Source organism: Empidonax traillii, unplaced genomic scaffold, assembly GCF_003031625.1.
Source record: "Empidonax traillii isolate 1590-97213 ecotype Southwest subspecies unplaced genomic scaffold, ASM303162v1 scaffold878:size255252, whole genome shotgun sequence".
Lineage (NCBI taxonomy): Eukaryota > Metazoa > Chordata > Aves > Passeriformes > Tyrannidae > Empidonax > Empidonax traillii.
The window spans coordinates 55,948-60,768 of record NW_020956071.1 but is presented as its reverse complement, the minus strand read 5'-3'; the positions used below and the strand labels follow the sequence as shown (position 1 = coordinate 60,768).

At 54.5% G+C, this 4,821-nt stretch overlaps 1 pseudogene; it reads right to left on the bottom strand.

The window, feature by feature from the left end:
- LOC114067192 overlaps positions 1-3,907 on the bottom strand; it is a 19,615-nt pseudogene extending 15,708 nt beyond the window's left edge.
- Between the last annotated feature and the right edge of the window lie 914 nt (positions 3,908-4,821).

Sequence of the window (4,821 nt, the reverse complement as noted above, 5' to 3'; positions counted from 1 at the left end):
ATCTTCAGGGGGTTTATTGTCAGGGGAGAAATTCCTTTGTAGAAAAGATGAGTTTCAAAACAGCACTGCTCTGCTCTCAAAATTAAATATACATAGATATCTACACACACACATACATATTGATAGAGTAATGACCATTTTGCTGTGTGATTATAAACCCAAACAAGATAATACCAAATCCCAAACAATTTTGCCCAACCAGGGCAAAGGGAACTGACAATTCCTGCCACCCGCTGTCCCAGGTGAGCCCACCTGGGCACCATGGCAGGAGCGGGACAGGCATTGCTGGCCCTGCCTGTGCCACCCACCTCTTCTTGCCCCACCACTTGGCAGCAGATGCTGAGACAAGAGGAACTCTCAGGGTGACACCACTGCAGGTTTTTCCTCTTGCAAAGCAGTTTGCCAGGCTCTGGGGGGGCTGTGCAGGGATGGGTCATCCTGGTTGCTCTGTGGAAAGGCCAGGTGTCACATCTGCCCAAAGACCTGTCTGGTCACACAGTCATCTCCCCTCATCCCAGACCTTCCATCTGGGAGGAATGAGGCAACAGCCATGGGTGAAAGCCCTTGGCTTCACAGCACAGGTTTTCATCAAGGCCCTTTTTGGTGTTCTCAGGATTTTTTAAAATACAATCCACATCCCCCTGGGGGTTTTGAGACAGAACAACAAACTCTGATGCTTTACCATAACCTGGCAATAACAATGCCATGTAGCTCCTGAACATCCCTGTGCCCCATCCGAGGGCTGCAGCCCTCTGCCAGGATCCCTTCTTGGAGGCAATTTGCTTTTCCAAGCCTTCAAGTGTGGCCTCACCTGAGCAAGTGAAGGTACTGAGGAAACTGCGTGAGCTGGACGGGGTGGGGGGGCAAAGAGCTTTTGGTCCTTGAAGAAACCTAAAATTCTGCCCAGCCCTGTTAACTGTCCCTCCCTTTCCCTTGGTGGGCTCTGTCCCCAGTGCCCTGCACCCAAGCCAGCCCAGGCTTCTCCAGAAAGGATCTTTTTCTCTGTCAAGCTCTGCAGGATGGCCACAGTGTTTGTCTGGAACTGCCCCAGTGCCTGCACTCACATGGGCTGTGGATCCCTATGTGCCCTTTGCCTTCCTCTGGGATGGGGGGGTTTGGCTGCAGTAAGAGCCACAGCCCCACAGTGCCCCCATGGCTCTGCCTTGTTCTGTTCTACTCCCTTGTCCCTACAGCCACCCACCAGCACTGGATCTGAGCCTCAGGGCTCTCCCCACTGTTTGACCCTTTTTTTTCAGCCTCTCTCTTTTTGCCAGGCTGCATTCATAGAATCCATAAACCTCCTAAGAGGTTCTCCTCATAAAGGTCATGTCCTCATAAACCCCATAAACGTTGTTCCCTAAAAGGCTGCAGAGGGAAAAAGATTTCAGACCCAACTAGGTGGGAGGTCAGAGAAGCAGAAGAGGTTTTCAGGAGCCTCCAGGAATACAAACCCACACCCATCCCTTCCAACACAGAGGTTACAGTTTTTATAATGATTTCCACCCAATGCCTGTCCCGTCCCCGCCCCGGTTCTGCCCCGTTCTGCCCCAGGAACGCCTGTGGGGAATTGAGTCTGGGGGAATTTGGAGCTTTGAGCCGCTGCAACTACAACTCCCGGTGTGCCCCGCGCGGCAAAGAGGGCGGGGCGGAGTCTTTGACAGCGGTGCGCGCGCAAAGCCCCATGGTGGCTGCCGGGAAAGTAATGGCGGCGACAACGGAATCTCCTCAACACTGTGAGTCCTGGCGGGGGCTGCGGTGGGGCTGGGGATGCGCTCGGGGGCTGCGAGGAGCGCGGCTGTAGGCGGGGAGGCTGGAGAGCTCGGCAGAGTGGAGAGGAGGGACTCGGGGGTTCCCGAGGAGGTTTTGAGGTCTGTGAGGGGCTCTCGGGGGGTCGTGAAGGGGATTTGGTGTCCTGAGGGCACTCAGAGGGGAGGGTGAAGGTCCCTGAAGGGGTTTAGGGGATTTCGGGGGTTCCTTGAAAGGGCTGGAGGCCTTGGAACCCTCTCAGGAAGGGGGCTTAAACGCCAGGGCTGCACTGCGCAGGCGCACTGGTGGAGTCCTGGGGACACTGAAACTACCAAGAACACAGCATAAGGTAGGACAGTGCTTTACCTAAAACAATTGTTGAAGCAATTCTACTCAAACTACCACAAAAGCAATAATTATTAATTAGAGATGGATGGAACTCCTCCAGACCAACGCTCGTGGCGAGATCTCTGCTCTCAACCTCCAGCAGTGACCTTGGGGGGCCCCAGCCAAGGCAGGAATCTCCACACACTCCCCAAGAAGAGTTCTGTTGGCACAACCTGCCCCTGGCAAAGGGCACTGGTCCTGTCTGGCAGAAAGGGATGGACTGTCAGTCACTGGACTCCGGGGTTGCCTCACCATCAGGGGGGTCATTCGGGGTGGGAGCAGCGGCCGAAGCTATTCCCACAGTTGGGGCACTCGTATGGCTTTCTTTACCGGTGGGTCCGTTGGTGTTTGGTGAAGTTGGAGCTGTCCCTGAAGCTCTTCCCACACTCCTCACACTTGTAGGGTCTCTCCCCGATGTGGATGTGCCGGTGGGTGATGAGGGTGAAGTTCCGGTTGAAGTCCTTCCCGCAGTCGGTGCTGCAGAAGGGCCTCTCCCCTGTGTGTGTCCACTCATGCCTGAGGTCTGAAACCTCTTCCCACATTCCAAGCACTTGTAGGGCCGTTCCCCAGTGTGGATGAGCTGGTGTTGGATCCAGATGGATCTATCAGTGAAGCTCTTCCTACACTCCCCACACTTGAAGGGTCGTTCCCCAGTGTGGATGAGCTGGTGGGTGCGGAGTTTGGAGCTCTTTCTGAAGCTCTTCCGACATTCCCTACACGCGTAGGGTCGTTCCCCAGTGCTGGGGCCTTAGCAGTTTTAGATGAGTATGCTGAGTTCTGAAAAGGCCAGGAGTTGACCGTTAGACAAACAAGAACAAGTTTTACGGCTACAAGAATGCAGAGGTCAGCAGAAAGCAATATGAGAGAAACGGTGATAACAGAAACTTATCCCAGGAATGTGTGTTTTAGGACCACCAATCAATGGACTGTCTGAGACGTGTGAACAATGTGTGCTGACCAATCATAATAGCATGCTGTGCTCCTGATCGCATGTCCAGGATTTAAAAGATTATATATTGTGTAGCCTTCTGATAATAAAACGGATTTGAATCTGCGTCTTATAGATGTGTCGTTCTTTCCCACTCGCGTGTAAGCCTGCAGCACCCCAGTGTGGATGAGCTGGTGTTGGATCAGGTTGGAGTTGCTCCTGAAACTCTTCCCACATTCCCTACAAGTGTAGGGCCGTTCTCCAGTGTGGATGTGCTGGTGCCTGAGGAGTTTCGGGCTCTGCCTGAAGCTCTTCCTGCATTCCAAGCACCTGAAGGGCTTCTCCCTGCTGGGAGGCTGCTCAGGGACCACCAGCTCAGAGCTCCGGCTCAAGCTCCGGCCGCCTTCCCGGCACAGGCCGGGTCTTTCCTCCTCACAGCTCCCTGGGCTGGCTTTGCAGCCCCTCCTCCGGGGGCATCTCCGGGCCTTTTCCTCCCCACTGCCTTCCTGCACCAGGGAGCCCTTCAAAATGACCTCTCCCACCAGGCTCTGCTGGGGAGATTTGTCCTCTGTGCTCTCCGTCCTCAGCTCGGGCCTGGGGCAGGAAGGAAGAAGGACAGGCAGGGGATTTGCATCCGGCCCAGAGGGAAGGCCAAGAACTTCCCCCAAATCTGACCCTGGCAGGACGGCGGTGCCAGTAGGGTTGTCCTGCAGCTGGGGGCGATGCTCGGCTGCCACAGGCACCACAAGACAGGGCCAAAGGGGCACTGACTTCCTCCTCACCTGCCTGGGGGGCCCGCAGCTTTTTCCTCTTCCTTGCAGCCTCCTCCTCCATCCATCCAAGCTTTGGGAAGGATAAATCCTGCTGGGGGGAAACAAGGGCTAAGCGCGTTGGCTTGGGGGTCCCTCCTGCCCAAGACCATCTCTAGAAATCACCGGGCATCCTGGGACCATAAAAACCTCCAAAACACCAAGATTCAGCCTAAAAAATCCAGACCAGGAGCTCGTCCTCTCTGGTCTCTCCACTTTGGGATTCTGGGGGTCCCCCCTTTTCGGGCTGCTGGGAGTCCCATGTGCATTTGGGGTCTCCCCTCTACAAGGTCCCTGCCCTCCCTCTCCAGGCTGCTGAGGCTCCCAGGAATCCAAGACGCCCCCATCTCCCAAATTCAGTGTTCTGGGGGACCTCCAAAGCACCAAGATTCAACCCACAAAGACCCAAACCACCAAGATCCAGGCAAAACCCCCTCAGAAATAGCAAGAAGACCCCCGCCCCCCAAACTGCAAAAAGTTGAGATTCAGCTGAAATATACTCCAAATTAGGAAGATGAGCCCAAAAAAAAATCTCTTCCAGGAGTTCCCCCTCTCTTGTCTCCCCCTCTGGGCTTCAGAGGGTCCCCCCTGTCTGGGATGTTGGGGGTCCCACTTAGGGATGCTGGGAGTGCTGGTGGTCCCAAGGGTCCCTTCTCCTCTGACTCTCGCCTTCAGGGTACTGCCTTCCCAGACATTCCCCCTTGAAACGAGAGCAAGGCCTAAAGAATTACCTGAAATATCTTGCTCTGCTGAGAGAACACCTGCTCTGCCTAAATTGCTAAAGAAAAATTTGTTCTGTTCTGTTCCTTGGACCTAATCTAAAGAATGCTGGAAATATTCTACATTGGGTCTGTAGGCCAGAAATTAAGGCAAAGTCAGCCAAGGTAGACATTTGAATAGGAGAAATAGGCCTAAAGCCAAGGCTCTCTCCAAGCTTCAGTGACTGGGGCA